Source organism: Bos taurus, chromosome 1 (assembly GCF_002263795.3).
Source record: "Bos taurus isolate L1 Dominette 01449 registration number 42190680 breed Hereford chromosome 1, ARS-UCD2.0, whole genome shotgun sequence".
NCBI lineage: Eukaryota > Metazoa > Chordata > Mammalia > Artiodactyla > Bovidae > Bos > Bos taurus.
Window position 1 is genome coordinate 34,316,990 of NC_037328.1, and position 19,329 is coordinate 34,336,318.

Sequence of the window (19,329 nt, forward strand, 5' to 3'; positions counted from 1 at the left end):
CTAGGGATACATATCCGGGAATTGTAAGCATGGAAACAGATCTTAAGTCAATGGGACTGAATGAGATAACCAAGGAGATGAGTGGAGACAGAGAAGAAAAGAGGAGCAAGAACTAATCACTCAGTTCAATTCAGTTCAGTTAAGTTGCGGAGTCATGTCTGACTCTTTGCGACCCCATGAATTGCAGCACGTCAGGCCTCCCTGTCCATCGCCAACTCCCGGAGTTCACCCAGACTCACGTCCATCGAGTCAGTGATGCCATCCAGCCATCTCATCCTCTGTTGTCCCCTTCTCCTCCTGCCCCCAATCCCTCCCAGCATCAGAGTCTTTTCCAATGAGTCAACTCTTCGCATGAGGTGGCTAAAGTACTGGAGTTTCAGCTTTAGTATCATTCCTTCCAAAGAAATCCCAGGGCTGATCTCCGTCAGAATGGACTGTTTGGATCTCCTTCAGAATGGACTGGTTGGATCTCCTTGCAGTCCAAGGGACTCTCAAGAATCTTCTCCAACACCACAGTTCAAAAGCATCAATTCTTTGGTGCTCAGCTTTCTTCACAGTCCAACTCTCTCATCCATACATGACCACAGGAAAAACCATAGCCTTGACTAAACAGACCTTTGTTGGCAAAGTAATGTCTCTGCTTTTCAATATGCTATCTAGGTTGGTCATAACTTTTCTTCCAAGGAGTAAGCGTCTTTTAATTTCATGACTGCAGTCACCATCTGCAGTGATTTTGGAGCCCAAAAAGATAAAGTCTGATACTGTGTCCACTGTTTCCTCATCTATTTCCCTGCTGCTGCTGCTGCTGCTAAGTCGCTTCAGTCGTGTCCAACTCTGTGCAACAAGGCCCTTCAAATAGGCAAGACAAGAGAATGGGAAAGGATAACCAAGAACAGTTATGGGAAGAAATAGCCAGTAAGGTAGGAAGAAACTAGGAGGATAATATAGAAGCAAAGTCAAGAATATGTCTAGATGTGCCAAGTTAGATGGCAAATGAAGATTCACTATTGATAGCTGATTTTGGTAAGAGCAATCTTGAGTGAAGCACTAGTAGTAACAGGCTGAATGCAGTGAGCTCAAAAGTAAATGGAAGCAGGGCAATAGAGAAGTAGTTAGGGAACAGAACATTGAAATGTTTGCTGTAAAAATAGGGCAGGGAAATAAATCACTGTCAGGAGAGGAGATGGATACAAGAAATTTTTATTTTGATTTTTTGTTTTTAAAATGGGAGAAATTATCATTGATGTGTTACTAGACATAGGTAGAGAAATGCAGAAGCTGTGTTTCCATGTAGATGAGAAAGAAGAAAATGCAATGCGTTTTAGGAGTATTAATTTTAGAACATAACTCATCCATAGTAACAGAAGGGAAGGGTCATGGATGGGTTAGGGAGTTTGGTTACAGCTGGTGGCAAGGCTTTCCTGATTGCTCCTTTTTTTCTTATTCACATAGAAAGCAAGGACAGGGAAGATGGGACGACCCAGAGGGATGGTATGGGGAGGGAGGAGGGAGGAGGGTTCAGGATGGGGAACACATGTATACCTGTGGCGGATTCATTTTGATATTTGGCAAAACTAATACAATTATGTAAAGTTTAAAAATAAAATAAAAAAAAAGTTGGAAAAAGAAAGAAGAAAGAAAATAGCTTTCTTGGGAGCATGGGGATATTGACTGAATTTTGGAAATGAATTTTGATTTATTGGCATCACTAAAGACCACACTTGATGTTTGTGACTATGAACTTAAAGTCAGAATAGTCACCAGGATGGATTGTTTCTATCTAGCCATGTTCAGGTACAGGGAGCAAGTGTGGAATAAACAGGGTTATTTAACTAGAGATGAGGTTTTAATAAATGAATATGGAAGGAGCAGAGAGTTAAAGGTTGGTGATCTATGTCCCAGGTGTAAATTTAATCATTTAATGATCATTTATTCTAATATTATTTAAAAGTAATATTGGTGCTTAAAATGCAACAATGCAAAGGTCTGTGTGGCATAATAAACAAATTCACATAAAAACTCACTCCAATCCCATGTCCCAGAGGTAGCCACTATAAATAGTTTTGTGTCTATCCTTCTAGATGTTTTTCTATGAATACATAAACAGATAGATTTTTTAAAATACACATTGCTTTACACTATTCATATGTTTCTGGTACTTACTTTCTCACTCAACACTATATCATGGTTGCACTCTATGCTGGTCCTTAGAGAATTATCTCATTCCGGAGCTACATAATATGACTGCATTGCTAAACCATAATTTACTTAAATAATCACTTTTTGATTTAGGTTGTTTCCAGCTTTTGCTATTATGGATAATGCAAAATGAACATTCTTCTTCACAGAAGTTGATTAGTGCTTGAATCATTCCTTCAGTGTAGGTTACTAGAGGAAGGATTGTTTAGTCAAAGAGTATGCACTATTTTATAGATTCTAGTAAATAATAGTCACAAAGAACATAGTAATTTATTCCTCTTCTGAGTTCTTCTCAGCACTAGATATGAAAAATGGTAATTCATTTAAGTATATTCTTCTGAAGTTTGAGTGTTACTTTTTATTATAATAGTGTTATAAAATAGCTTTTCTTCACCTATTGAGTTATTTTCCTTGTAAAGATTTTAAATATAAATCTTAAATTTTATAACCTTTAAATAATTGTGACTTGATTTGTGAGTGTTTTATTCATTTAAAATTATGTTTTAGAATTTTTATGCTTATATTTTAAGTGAAACTCACTTATAATTTTACTCCAAGGTCCTTACCTAGTTTTTGATCTCAGAGCAACAATTATTTGGTATACTACTCCTTTTGTTCCTAATGCAAATAGTTTGAATAAGACAAATACCTGTTTTTTTTAAAATAAAATATTCTCTTATAAAATAATTGGGCCTAGATATTTTCGAAATGTATTTTTCAAATGTGGATTAGGAAGATAGAAGAATTTTAGCTAATGATTTGATTTTTAAATGGCATGCTACTATTGATATTTTCAATTATTATTGACCAATTCTGTTATTGAAGATACATTTCCTTTCATCTTACAGCATTTTAATTCCATATTATTTTTGTAATTTAAATATTAGTTGGTATAATTGCCCTATTTTATGCAGTCATTTCTTGCCTTATTTTTAACCAAATGCTTAGTGATTTGTCTGACTACCATTGTTTCCATTATTCCACTCTGTCATTCAGAGAGACAATCAGAAGTCTTAGAGCATCAGCTGTTTTCCAACTGATGGAATTATCTCAATGTTCTAACAACTCCTGTGGCTATTCTGATGAATACTAGCTGAATAATAGTCCAGGATCCAGAAACAGCAAACATTGTTCAGTTTCCATTAGAACTTTCAACTTAAGTTTCAGTAGTAATTTGCCAGAGTATAGCCTTCTAGATTTATATGCACTTTCATCCAACATGTTCAAGTTATTTTCATTTGTCATGTTCTTTGAATGCTGGGCCTGAGAATTCAAGTTTGAGTCCAAGGTTCCTTTGCAAATAAACCATTTTCCTCTCTAGTGGCTTCAGTATTTTTTGTTGTATTATTATGTAGTTTTACCACTGGAGAAGGCAATGGCACCCTACTCCAGTACTCTTGCCTAGAAAATCCCATGGACTGAGGAGATACATAGGCTGCAGTCCATGGGGTTCCTAAGAGTCAGACACGACTGAACGACTTCACTGTCACTTTTCACTTTCATGGATTGGAGAAGTAAATGACAACCCACTCCAGTGTTCTTGCCTGGAGAATCCCAGGGATGGCAGAGCCTGGTGGACTGCCATCTATGGGGTCGCACAGAGTCGGACACGACTGAAGTGACTTAGCAGCAGCAGCAGCAGCAGCAGTTTTACCGTGATGTGCAAGACATATGGTGTAAACAAGGGATGTGAATATCCCCATGGAACCTTCAAATGTTACCTCTCTTTCATACTTTACTTTGATAACTCAACTGTTTGTTATATTTTCTCATTTTAGCCTCAGTGTCTCTTCACTACTCTCATATTTTTTTCATCTCTCTGCTCTGCATTATAGCTAATGAATGCAGTGACCCAGTTTCTCCAGTCCTCTCTTCAACTATTCCTAATTTATAGAAATTAGCAATTTTACATTTTTTAATTTTATTGTCTATATGTTTTCATTTTTAATTGTTGTATTTGGGTCTGTCTCAAATCTGCCTGATAGTTTTTACCTTCCTTATCATTCAGTTATTCTTTCATGACTGAATAATAATATAATAATATATTATATTATATATATAATATTAATATACCTATTTTATTTTCTGTTTCATATTACTATTCAGTATAATGTTATATGGAATGGAAAAGCATTACTATGAAACTGACTTTTTTATGTACCTCAGAGTGGTTTTGTTTTAAGCTAGTGTGTTTTATTGTGTGTGTGGGGGGGTGGACTGAGTTCTTAGAGGACTTTTATTATGTGGTTGTTTTGTTTTCTGTATCTCTAGCCTTGATCACGGTGCATCCCTCAGAGCGGTTCTGTAGTTTTGTCTTGTAGTATTTCCAAATATTTCACCTGCTGTAAGGGTTCTCCAGAGAAACAGAACCAATAAGATGTGCATATACAGAGAGTTTATTTTAAGGAATGAGATAGTGGAAACTGGTAAGTCCAGAATATCCAGGATAGGCCAGCAGGCTAGAGACTCTGGAAAGAGTTGTAGCAGTTCAAGACCTAAGGTAGGCTATGGACAGATTTATTTCTTCTTTAAGAGATCCCATTCTGTGTGTTGATTTTATACCCTGCAACTTTACTATAGTCTTTGATTAGTTCTAGTAATTTTCTGGTGGAGTCTTTAGGGTTTTCTATGTAGAGGATCATGTCATCTGCAAATAGTGAGAGTTTTACTTCTTCTTTTCCAATTTGGATTCCTTTTATTTCCTTTTCTGCTCTGATTGCTATGGCCAAAACTTCCAAAACTATGTTGAATAGTAATGGTGAAAGTGGGCACCCTTGTCTTGTTCCTGACTTTAGAGGAAATGCTTTCAATTTTTCACCACTGAGGATAATGTTTGCTGTGGGTTTGTCATAGATAGCTTTTATTATGTTGAGGTATGTTCCTTCTATTCCTGCTTTCTGGAGAGTTTTTATCATAAATGGGTGTTGAATTTTGTCAAAGGCTTTCTCTGCATCTATTGAGATAATCATATGATTTTTATTTTTTAATCATATGATTTTTATTTTTCAATTTGTTAATGTGGTGTATTACATTGATCGATTTGCGGATATTGAAGAATCCTTGCATCCCTGGGATAAAGCCTACTTGGTCATGGTGTATGATCTTTTTAATGTGTTGTTGGATTCTGATTGCTAGAATTTTGTTAAGGATTTTTGCATCTATGTTCATCAGTGATATTGGCCTGTAGTTTTCTTTTTTTCTGGGATCTTTGTCAGGTTTTGGTATTAGGGTGATGGTGGCCTCATAGAATGAGTTTGGAAGTTTACCTTCCTCTGCAATTTTCTGGAAGAGTTTGAGCAGGACAGGTGTTAGCTCTTCTCTAAATTTTTGGTAGAATTCAGCTGTGAAGCCATCTGGACCTGGGCTTTTGTTTGCTGGAAGATTTTTGATTACAGTTTCAATTTCCGTGCTTGTGATGGGTCTGTTAAGATTTTCTATTTCTTCCTGGTCCAGTTTTGGAAAGTTGTACTTTCTAAGAATTTGTCCATTTCTTCCATGTTGTCCATTTTATTGGCATATAATTGTTGATAGTAGTCTCTTATGATCCTTTGTATTTCTGTGTTGTCTGTTGTGATCTCTCCATTTTCATTTCTAATTTTATTGATTTGATTTTTCTCCCTTTGTTTCTTGATAAGTCTGGCTAATGGTTTGTCAATTTTATTTATCCTTTCAAACAACCAGCTTTGGTTTTGTTGATTTTTGCTATGGTCTCTTTTGTTTCTTTTGCATTTATTTCTGCTCTAATTTTTAAGATTTCTTTCCTTCTACTAACCCTGGGGTTCTTCATTTCTTCCTTTTCTAGTTGCTTTAGGTGTAGAGTTAGGTTATTTATTTGACTTTTTTCTTGTTTCTTGAGATATGCCTGTATTACTATGAATAGCCAAAGCGATCCTGAGAAAGAAAAATGGAACTGGAGGAATCAACCTATCTGACTTCAGGCTCTACTACAAAGCCACAGTTATCAAGACAGTATGGTACTGGCACAAAGACAGAAATATAGATCAGTGGAACAAAATAGAAAGCCCAGAGATAAATCCACGCACATATGGACACCTTATCTTTGACAAAGGAGACAAGAATATATAATGGATTAAAGACAATCTCTTTAACAAGTGGTGCTGGGAAATCTGGTCAACTACTTGTAAAAGAATGAAACTAACACTTTCTAACACCATACACAAAAATAAACTCAAAATGGATTAAAGATCTCAACATAAGACCAGAAACTATAAAACTCCTAGAGGAGAACATAGGCAAAACACTCTCCAACATACATCACAGCAGGATCCTCTATGATCCACCTCCCAGAATATTGGAAATAAAAGCAAAAATAAACAAATGGGACCTAATTAACCTTAAAAGCTTCTGCACATCAAAGGAAACTATTAGCAAGGTGAAAAGACAGCCTTCAGAATGGGAGAAAATAATAGCAAACGAAGCAACTGACAACTAATCTCAAAAATATACAAGCAACCCCTACAGCTCAACTCCAGAAAAATAAATGACCCAATCAAAAAATGGGCCAAAGAACTAAATAGACATTTCTCCAAAGAAGACATACAGATGGCTAACAAACACATGAAAAGATGCTCAACATCACTCATTATCAGAGAAATGCAAATCAAAACCACTATGAGGTACCATTTCACGTCAGTCAGAATGGCTGTGATCCAAAAGTCTACAAATAATAAATGCTGGAGAGGGTGTGGAGAAAAGGGAACCCTCTTACACTGTTGGTGGGAATGCAAACTAGTACAGCCACTATGGAGAACAGTGTGGAGATTCCTTAAAAAACTGGAAATAGAACTGCCTTATGATCCAGCAATCCCACTGCTGGGCATACTCACTGAGGAAACCAGAAGGGAAAGAGACACACGTACCCCAGTGTTCATCGCAGCACTGTTTATAATAGCCAGGACATGGAAGCAACCTAGATGTCCATCAGCAGATGAATGGATAAGAAAGCAGTGGTACATATACACAATGGAGTATTACTCAGACATTAAAAAGAATACATTTGAATCAATTCTAATGAGGTGGATGAAACTGGAGCCTATTATACAGAGTGAAGTAAGCCAGAAAGAAAAACACCAATACAGTATACTAACGCATATATATGGAATTTAGAAAGATGGTAACAATAACCCTGTGTACAAGACAGCAAAAGAGACACTGATGTATAGATCAGTCTTATGGACTCTGTGGGAGAGGGAGAGGGTGAGAAGATTTGGGAGAATGGCATTGAAACATGTAAAATATCATGCATGAAACGAGATGCCAGTCCAGGTTCGATGCACGATACTGGATGCTTGGGGCTAGTGCACTGGGATGACCCAGAGGGATGGTATGGGGAGGGAGGAGGGAGGAGGGTTCAGGATAGGGAACACATGTATACCTGTGGTGGATTCATTTTGATATTTGGCAAAACTAATACAATTATGTAAAGTTTAAAAATAAAATAAAATTTAAAAAAATAATAATAATTAAAAAAAAAAAAGAGAGATCCCATTCTTTTTTTAGAGGTCTCCAACTGATTGGATAGGCCCACTCACATCATGGTAGGCAATCTTCTCTACTCAAAGACTAAAATGTTAACCCCACTCAAAATATACCTTCAGAGTCTTTTGTAAAATTTGTTCAAATATCTGGGTACTAAGATATTTGGGTGCCTAATCAAGTTGACGCATGAAATTAGTCATCACCATCTGACTAGAATTTTACATTTATTTCTTAGCTTGGGAATTTTCAGACAACACAAATTATTATAAAGTTTTATCCTCTTTCAGTAAGTAGCATTCACAGAGGTACAGGTCTTTGGATTTCCAACAAAAAGAAACAAGGTTCTTTGGTGTCTCCTTTCCCGTCTGCGTATATTTTCTTTTTAATCCAACTGGTCTCTGACTTGGGAACTTTTCAAGAGTTGGCCACATTTCTAATTCTTGACCTTTCACAGATTTATGGCCTAGTTCTCTATCCTTGTGAAGTTAAAAGCTAATCCTCTAATTTATCTGCTCTCATTCTTACCATTCTACTTTTCTGTTTTCTTTCTCTCTTTGTCCTCTTCCCACCTCCCCCCATCTTCTCCCCGTCCCTCCTTTGTTTCTACCTTATAAACAAAGTTATAATTCTACAAATTTATCTTCAATTTTCAGATGCTTTTATGGGCAAGATTTTTGCCAAATGATTCATATCCAGAAATCAGAAAAGCATCTTTTTAACATACTTTTCTTTCTCTCTCTGAACTTTTATTAATTTTGTTTTAATTTTTATTGTTTTAAATTTTTATTGCTTTAAAGAAATTTTGGCACATTAAGGATATTACCCATTTATCTCTTATATTGTTTTCTGTATATTTTATCTAATTTATTCTGTGGCCTTTATAATTGTTTATATTTTGCTAAAAGTTGGATACTTAAAATTTATCAACTATATTTTTGCTGTGTGGCTTTTGAGTTCTGTTTTCCACAATTCTAAAATAAACAACTAAAATAAAATAACCTTATAGTTTTTTTAATGGTTTTAATATATATAATTAAATCCTTAAGCACTTATAATTTAAAGAGAGAATAAGTTTGTTGTACAGGTTTATTTTCTCAAAAATAATTAGGCAGTTACCCTATACTAATTTTAATTAATCTGTTTTTTCCTCACTCAGCATACTCATTTTGCCAATAAGGAAGCTCTATAGAGTCTGAAGTACTTAATATTATAGATAATAATTAAAATGGGACTTAAAATCATCATATAAAATTTAGTCTTCTAACTACATAATTCTTCTATGACTTCTGTTAATATAGTAAAAATTATTTTATTATCCATTCTTGAGATACCAAAAACTGTTTTGTTAAAGGCATTCCATTTTCTTTAGTGCCAAGTACTGATACTGGCAACAGAATATTTGTGTGCATTTGTGTATGTTTGTAAATTAAATCTCAGTGAAGAATATCATAAAATTAATAACAGCAACACCTTTATTAAGCAGCAACAGAATAATGGCCACTATAAAAAGTGAGTGCAGACTGTATAAAGCAAATGACAGTAAAAAGATGTGAAACATATGTAGGAAAACTTTCATTCGCATTTGTTTGCTTATACCATAACTTTAAGTAGAGAAGTAGCTTTTAAAAATTGCAGTTTACTGTAATAGTGATGTAAAAATTCAACTAATTATATTACCACACTCCCTCAAATATAAGTGCACCCTGATTAAAATATAAAGAAGTTTGCCTTATTTTGTCTTATTTTTCTATTGATTAGTTACTTAAAGTTATGAAAATACCTCTAAAAATGAAGACAGGAAACATTCAGATATATAAACATAAATAAGAGATGCTGTGCTCAATAACAGTGAAAAGTGAATTAAGGCAAATATGTAATCTGTGTATATAGTTGTGTGTGTGTGTGTCTACTGTATTTCAATCAATTAGCATGTATTTGAGGTATGTAAAAGAAATTATAAAAACATTTCTATTCTTAAAAATAACAATACTTTTTCATGTACATAATATATTGATACCAGAGATCAGTAATACAAGTATCTATGACTCAATGTGTGGGAAAGAAAATGAAACTATAGATGTTGAGAAATGAACAGTCAAAAAATGGTGAAGCAAAATTGATATCTAGGTGATTTTTGTGCCCTTTGTAAATAATGTTATATCCAAGTTGATGTGTAAGTTATGGAAATAAATATGATGTTTTAAATTAACTAAGGGATATGTGTGTGTGTGTATAAAGTCAACGTATAAGTATTGTGGCCAACAACCTTATGATATAATAATAAACTTACATTACATTGATAATCTGATTTGCTAGCTATTTTGACCAAAAATACTTATTGACAGTCCTGTTATTTCCCTTAATTGTCAGATGATATGTATGTTTTTTGGAGAGTTTACATATAGTAAAGCAATAAAGTCAAGTTTAGTGTTCTTGCCATGAACATCAGAGCAATAATTTATTCTATGGTGGAGCCTGATAGAATCTCATTCAGTATATCTTATTTTAAATGTAGTGTTTTGCAAAAAAGTGTTGGGCTGAAGTGAGGGGGAGTTTCATTTCTGTCATTAATAATAGCATGATAACTTTCTTGCTGGGTGATTTCTGACACTCTACCTAAGTTCTCTGAGCTTTAGCATTCTCAATTGTAATAAAGGGAAATGACTGTCCTCAACACTTACTTCTTAGACTTTTATGAGAATAGATTAATAATTTGTAATATAACTTACAAATATGTAAGATGTAAAGAGGGCATCACTAACCTTAATGTACCCTCTGCCCTTCCTCTGGATCTGTAGATACTGAGAAGCAGTTAGCCCTTTACGGGATCAGTGCAACTTGGTCCTGAATCTTCTATTCTACACTGGATGAAGCCTGGCTATTATTGTGGGGCATGGTGGACAATAACGCTGTATTCAAGTACAGAAGTTCCAATATTCAAAGCTTCTTCTCAGACCGCTTTTCCTTTTGATGTTATAATAGTAAAGGGATGGGGGGGAAAGGGAAAAAATTTCCCAGAATTGTCAGTAATAGTTTTCAAAGGAAAGAACAGTACAAAAGAGCAAAGGGTTTTGGGGCCTCCATTCAAGCACATACAAGCACAAATAATAAAAGATTAAATTTATCTCCACAGAGAAAGATGAAAAATTAAAATGAGGCAAAATTTGGAGAATAGAAATGGAAAAGCCAGAAGCATCCTTAAGGCAGTTAAACTAGAATACCTGTTACTTAACTCCTATTAAGAGACAAGACTCAGTACAATATTGATTCTCTATAAAGAAGCCTCTGTATTTTTAAGGGTAGGGGTGAACTATATTTTTGCACTTTAATCTTAAAACCATAATTTCTGATATATACTTAATGGAAGTATATCTTATAAAATTGAAAATAAGAAGTACCGATAGTTTATAAAGAGATCTATCCTATAATGCTATAACACATAAGCCTAAAGGGTTTTATAATTTGAAAATCAAATACCAAGACCATTTTAAGCTTTCAATAAAAGGCATGAACATTTAATAGCATACTTTATTTATATTGAAAATTAGAGTATTAAAAACAATATTACTAAGTACCTATACCTCAAGTAGCTGCTTGAAATTACCTCCGTCAAATTATATTCACTTTAAAGAAATTAGTTATTATTTTCCACGTGTTTTTCAATAGATGTTTCAATTGGGAAACATGTTTCCAATGCCCTTATACCATAATAATACCTTCCATTTTTTTCAGGAAGTCTTTGAATAAGACTTCAGTTGGTTCAAAATAAGACACGATTCTGCCATTTTAAATTTCTGCTTTTTCTTATCCATACATATTTAATATGACTGTCTTACTATTACTAGTGCTTTCAGAATTATAATGCAATAATAAAAAAATCACATTATTTCCATTACTTGTAAATGTTATATCAGCATATGTTATATCAGGTTATCTGGGTCATGAAGATCTTTTATGTATAGTTCTTCTGTGTATTCTTGCCACCTCTTCTTAATATCTTCTTCTTCTGTTAGACCCATACCATTTCTGTCCTTTATTGAGCCCGTTTTTGCATGATATGTTCCCTTGGTATCTCTAATTTTCTTGAAGAGATCTCTATTATTTCCCATTCTATTATTTTCCTTTATTTCTTTGCACTGACCACTGAAGAAGGTTTTCTTATCTCTCCTTGCTAGTCTTTGGAACTTGCATTCACATGGATATATTTTTCCTTTTCTCCTTTGCCTAAAGGTTTTTTAGGCTGATTCTTAAAGATAAAATAAGTCTTATAGTTAAAATAGGGGGTTTTCACTACCATTTCTCTAATTTTTCTACATTGTTATCATGGATGATATATAAAACACATTTTTTTCCCTCATTGTTCCTCAGTTGTCTGTAGAATGCAACTGGTGTAGAATTCATTATGATTAATTAAAAATATTACCTTCTCTGTAAGTACCATTTGTTGAAAAGACTATCCTTTAAATATAAATTACCATTTTAACTTTGTTGAAATCAATTATTCATATATGGTGGGTCTTTTTTTGAACTCACCATTCTGTTCTATTCATAAACGAGTGTTCTTCAGCAATACTACACTGTCTTGATTACTGTTGCTTTATAATGTCTTGAAATTGAATAGTGTGAGTTCAACTCTTTTTATTCTTTTATACATACATTTTATAATAATCTTTTTAAATATCTATAAAAAGTTCTGCTGGAATTTTGATTTGGATTACATTGATCTGCTGATGCTGCTGCTAAGTCGCTTCAGTCGTGTCTGACTCTGTGTGACCCCAAGGAATATTGCTATAATACTCTCAAGTCTTCCAATTATTAACTTAGTACATCTCTTCTATTTATTTGATCTTTGTTTTTTTTCACCTATGTTTTAGAGCTTCTATCAAACAGATTCAGGCCACAGAGCGCTAGATTCATAGCTTAGTACCTTATTTTGTGGATATGCTCTTGTAAATTTTGATTTCCAAATGTTCAGTGCTACTAATTAGAAAGAACACTTTTGTCCTGTTAATTTTGTATCCTGCCATCTTGCTAAACTCACCAATCAGTTATGAATGTTTGGTACAGATTCCCTAAGATTCCATAGATAATTATAAATTGCTACTAGAGACAGCTTTAGTTCACCTTTTCTAGCCTCTATTTTGTTAATTTTTCTTTATTTCCTTGCTGTGCTGTCTAGAACTTCTTGTATAATAGAATAGGAGGGGAGGGGCTAATTCACTGATTTTCTTTTTATTTTTTGTCTCTTCTCATTAGAAAATTTCTACTGCTTCATGTTCAGTTTCACTGATTAATTTTTCTTTCATCTTTAATCTGCTATTGAGGCCAACATTTAAAAATATTCAGTTATATTTACTTTTAAAAATTCTTATTTAGATCTTTTCTATGATGTCCCTTTTTTCTGGTATGAGCTTCTACTTTCCATTCAGATGTGTTTATTTCATGGATTATGTGTTAAGAGTCCTTATAATATCTTTGTATGATAATCTCACTGTCATGGCAATCTTGGGTTGACTTTATTTTTTTGTTTTTACTTGGTGATGGATTAGGCAGTTTTTCCTTTGTTCCCTCATCCTTCAACTTTGGCATGTTATTTTGGATTGTACTCTGGACATTTGGAATATTATGTTGGTGGATCATGGGCCCTAATCAAATCCTAGTTGTTGTTATTTAGCAGATAGTTAAAATAATTAGTTTCAGAAGGCAATGTCTATTTCATTTTCTGTGGGCAGAAGCTCCAATGTCAGTATATGTGTACATTCTACTATGTGTTTATGTCTGCCAGGGCATGAGCCATGAGCTACTCAGTCATTTATCTCTGACTGTAATATTTGGTTGGTGGTTTATAGTTTAGTTTAGTTTTGTCACCAAGTCATGTCCGACTCTTGCAACCCCATGGATGGTAGCCCACCAGGCTCCTCTGTCCATGGGATTTTCCAGGCAAGAATACTGGAATGGATTGCCATTTCCTTCTCCAGGGGATTTTTCCCAACCCAGGAATTGAACCCGGGTCTCCTGCATTGCAAGCAAATTCTTTACCGACTGAGCTATGACGGAAGCCCATATCATAGTTCAATTCTAAAATCTTTAGCCCTGTCTAACTAGCTGAGTATTTACCTTGGGGGTGTAGTCAGGCCCATGTATTAGATGATCATACACAGGATTAGGAAACCTGCTTCTCCAGCTCTCACTTCTTCAGTATTCCATCCACAATTTCCATTTTCCAGGTTCTCATATCCCAGCTCCTCTGGATGGAAAAACAGTTTCTCTCAGAAGTTTAGCCACTGTGCTATCACACAATTCCACATGACTGGGCCCATCCTTGAGGTATCAAATAATAAGAGCTAAATAGTGGTGATTCAGAACACAGGGGTTCTTTAGGCTTAAGATAAGTGTCTCCTAATCTTCAGGGTATATAGGAGGCTATGCCATCGTCGGCACAATAGCAGTATGTCTCCAGGGCTAGGGCAGATGTGAGAGCAGAGGTGGGAGGAGAAGAAAAGGAAAAAAAAGAAAAAAAGATTTTTCTCTCACCCTTGGGATCTCAAAGTCCCCTTTTCCTGGTCTTCTGGATCGATATAGGGGTCCCTTAAAGATTCAGTTCTCTGCCTGCTATGCAGTTCTGTAATTCAGGCCACACTCAGATTCAAGGTGTCCTGATACTCAGTCCAGAGCTTTCTCTGCTGTATCTCTTTTTATTATTTTCTTGGCCACTTTTAACTCCCACAGAAAGCCAAAAAGAAAACTCTCAGGGTTTATTAATTAACATATTTATTTAGAATTTGAATATGGAATATGGTCAGGTTCAGTTTTCATTTGAAGGGTCTGACTAAGGACTTGCCAGTGCTGTAGCCTTGAATATAAAATCAAATGCTTATCCTCCAATTCTGTAGCTATGAACTCCTAGGCCATGAAAAACTGTGACTAAAGGATTTAACTAGTTATTTCCATTGGAATGAATAGATAGCTCATCAGAATAAACATACTTGGGTTTTAATAGCAAGACTGTATTTTTTACTATCCTGTGTAGTTTTCAAAATTCTAACTTAGCTTCCTCTTTCTCTTATTATGCAGTTGGCTATATATTTACCCCCTTAAAAATCCTTGGCCATTTCCCTGAAGGGGATAGAGTCAGTGGACTGAATAGGATTAGCATCAAAAGTCACCACTGCTTTCCCAAGCAGAGTTTAAAAATAGGATCATTGAATAATAAGGGATTTAAGTCTCAACCAGGCAGGGTGCTGAAGGAAATTATTTGGATTTAGACCAATAGAGATTAGAGTGTGATTAGAAACTATCACGTCCTTTATATCAGATTAAGTGACTTGAAAGGGAAGACTTGCAGGAAAAGAAGTCAGGTCACAAAATTTTGCACCTGCTTCCTTAAATCAATCAGAGAAAAATCTCTCTTTCCTGGTACATTTCTGAGTCTGAGAGCACCGACTGAGGCAAACACAAAGACATGAAGCGCTAGAAGTGTTACAGGGTAAGGCTGAATGAAAATTGCCTTTGGGAAATAGCCAATATAGGAATCAAGGAACCAAGACAGGGAACCGATAATAATAACTTTTGTATAGATCTTTTATCGTAAAGAATCCCAAAACAATTTCCACAGAAGAAAATGCATCATATTCAACAGAAATCCTTTCATCCCTAGAGTGAGGCATTTCTATTTAATACAGAATTCTTAGCAGGAACAAAAAACGAGAAAAAAATTTTCTTCAATATAAGGTTAGTTTACATTGTTTACTCAATGCTTGGATGAAAGACAGTCCTTCTTTGATTTGGCAAGGTATTTTGGGGAAGAAAAACATGCCCATATAAAATCACTTTAAAAATGTTTCTTAACAAAACTGAGGTAGATTTATATTGTCGATATTGGATAGCATGTACCATTTAAGTAATAGAAAATATGAAGAAAAAATCATTTTTAAATTGTAAAACACTTTCCTTACATAAGTAAAACCTTCAAGGTTGGAACCTTGTTTTTACACATCTGTAGTGTTTCCTTTATTAAGATGGTAACAGTCTTGAAAAACAGTCTGTTCAAAAACTATTTGAGCTAGGGCACAAAAAATTCTTATACTTTTTTTCAAAACATACATCAAGTTAAACTCACAAAAGAACAGCTTTTAACTATATATATAGATATAGATATGCATGTATATGTATATATACGTTGTATAATAAATATACATATATTGGTCAGAAATACTATAGTAATATAGTCAGTTACAGAGATTATGAGATTCTTCAACAGCTCTTTTTTTTTAAAAGTAAGTTTGAGGTATAATTTATATACAAAAAGCTGTATTTTAAATGTATACAATTTGAGTTAGGGGAGAAGTATACATACATGAAATCATCACCACAATGTATGCCATAAACATGTTTTATGGCATAAAATATGTATCCAAAAGTTTCCTACAGTCCTTTTTGGTTATTTTTTCCCTCGGTGACTATTTTGAATCATGACATTGTTTAACACTGAGATCAACATTCTTTAAAAGTGTCAATATGATATTAATATTCTATTACTTTTCAGTAGATAGTTATGGATCAGACTCTATATTGTTCCTCTTTCAGAGTACTGTTTCACTGAGGAGAAAATTTCACTTTTTCATGATCTGGTAAGTGTCCTGAAATTACAGGGAATTTTTAACAATATCAAACCAAACACTGAAAATCAAATCCTGCTTTGAAAATATTTGTTCATCACTAATTTATTTCATTCTGATCCCAAAGAAAGGCAATGCCAAAGAATGCTCAAACTACTGCACAATTGCACTCATCTCACATGCTAGTAAAGTAATGCTCAAAATTCTCCAAGCCAGGCTTCAGCAATACGTGAACATTCTGATGTTCAAGCTGGTTTTAGAAAAGGTAAAGGAACCAGAGATCAAATTGCCAACATTTGATGAATCATGGAAAAAGCAAGAGAGTTCCAGAAAAACATCTATTTCTGCTTTATTGACTATGCCAAAGCCTTTGACTGTGTGGATCACAATAAACTGTGGAAAATTCTGAAAGAGATGGGAATACTAGACCACCTGACCTGCCTCTTGAGAAACCTATATGCAGGTCAGGAAGCAACCCTTAGAAATGGACATGGAACAACAGACTGGTTCCAAATAGGAAAAGGAGTACGTCAAGGCTGTATATTGTCACCCTGCTTATTTAACTTATATGCAGAGTACATCATGAGAAACGCTGGACTGGAAGAAACACAAGCTGGAATCAAGATTGCTGGGAGAAATATCAATAAACTCAGATATGCAGATGACACCACTCTTATGGCAGAAAGTGAAGAGGAACTCAAAAGCCTCTTAACGAAAGTGAAAGTGGAGAGTGAAAAAATTGGCTTAAAGCTCAACATTCAGAAAACAAAGATCATGGAATCCGATCCATCACTTCATGGGAAATAGATAGGAAAACAGTAGAAACAGTGTCAGACTTTATTTTTTGGGGCTCCAAAATCACTGCAGATGGTGATTGTAGCCATGAAATTAAAAGACGCTTACTCCTTGGAAGGAAAGTTATGTCCAACCTAGATAGCATATTCAAAAGCACAGACATCACTTTGCCAACAAATGTCCATCTAGTCAAGGCTATGGTTTTTCCTGTGGTCATGTATGGATATGAGAGTTGGACTGTGAAGAAGGCTGAGTGCCAAAGAATTGATGCTTTTGCACTGTGGTGTTGGAAAAGACTCTTGAGAGTCCCTTGGACTGCAAGGAGATCCAACCAGTCCATTCTGAAGGAGATCAGTCCTGGGATTTCTTTGGAAGGAATGATGCTGGGGCTGAAACTCCAGTACTTTGGCCACCTTATGCAAAGGGTTGACTTCATTGGAAAAGAGTCTGATGCTGGGAGGGATTGGGGGCAGGAGGAGAAGGGGACGACAGAGGATGAGATGGCTGGATGGCATCACTGACTTGATGGACGTGAGTCTGAGTGAACTCTGGGAGTTGGTGATAGACAGGGAGGCCTGGTGTGCTGTGATTCATGGGGTCGCAAAGAGTCAGACATGACTGAGCGACTGAACTGAATTTATTTCATTTGATAGCAGCTTACCATAATAGAAAAAAAAAAAAAAAACAAGAAAGGAAAATGGATTATGTTAGAAAAGTTCATAAGACATAGCAAGAGTCAAACAAAGTGCTGCTAATGAGCAGGGTAGAAGATGAACATTCCAGACAGAAGGAATTGTCTAAGAAAAGGCAGAAAAAAAATGGATGATGTGAAGGCAGTAACAATTAGATGGTATTGAATTCTCATGGGTGAGAGTGAAGTAAATTCACAAATATGTTTAAATAATTCTCTTATCAAGGACAACCTAACTATAATGAATGAATTTCTATTTTTTTTTTTTTTTTCTGGGGACTTCCCTGGTTGCTCAGTGGTAAAATAATCTGTCTACCAATGCAGGAGACATGAGTTAGATCGCTGGGACACAAAGGTCCCCTGGAAGAGGGCATGGCAACCATTCCAGTATTTTTGCTTGGGAAATACCATGGACAGAGGAGCCTGGCAGGCTATAGTCCATGGGGTTGCAAAAGAATTTGACATGAGCAACTAAACAACAACAACGTGTTATTATTACTATTCATCTTTAGGTTTATTTCTTTCCATTTTTAAATTAGGATTAATAATACTTAGCACATTGAATATCTCTTCAAATAGATGAGTTTGTACATTATAATTCTCATAGTTTTTTAAACTATGTTAGCTAGTAAATCAGAGAAGGCAATGGCACCCCACTCCAGTACTTTTGCCTTGAAAATCCCATGGATGGAGAAGCCTGATAGACTGTAGTCCATGGGGTCACTAAGAGTCAGACGCAACTGAAGTGACTTAGCAGCAGTAGCAGCAGCTAGTAAATAGTAAATAATGATAGAGTTTAATAAACGCTGCTATCATTGTTTTCAATCTGTAGGAGGAGGCAACATTTTGCATGGATCACTTTTAGTGAGACTTTTACAGATGCATCAGATTTAGGCATGATGATAAGGAATGGGGATACTGCGTGATGTGGAGTGTATATGTCTATAAAGCCTGGGAATGGGTGTTTTTGTTTGGCTCACAGGGAGTTGCCAACGCTGACAAAGAATTATGAAGAACAAAATAAATTAGCTGTAAAATCTGATGATACAAAAATGCAAAGCTGTAGGAAGTCTTAAAAGTCAGTTAAACAGCTTAGATTATTCCCCATATTTTATTTAAATTTTGCTTTTGGGGAACTATCTTTTACCTTTGTAAAATTTCACATTTTTATTTAGAAAATACAATTTCAAATCTTTTCAGTATTAAATTGATTGGGGTGGGGGTGAATCGCCACTATGACAAAGGATTTAAGAAGATGGTAACAAAAAAGACATTCAAAAACAAAAGAAAACCTAGATCTGGATCTGAAAAGACCCTTATACAATATGCAAAGTATTTAATTTGTGTTTGTTTAACAATAATTTTTGCCTACTTGGGACATTTTTCTATTCCTCCTAAATTCTTGGGCTGGCTGTTTTTTTTTGATTAATGTTGAAAGGCTATAAAAGTGACTTCTCTGGAAATCTTGACTAGCTAGAAACCCATCTGTTTTACATGGCTTAGTTGCAGTTCTGCCTGGAGGCAAAG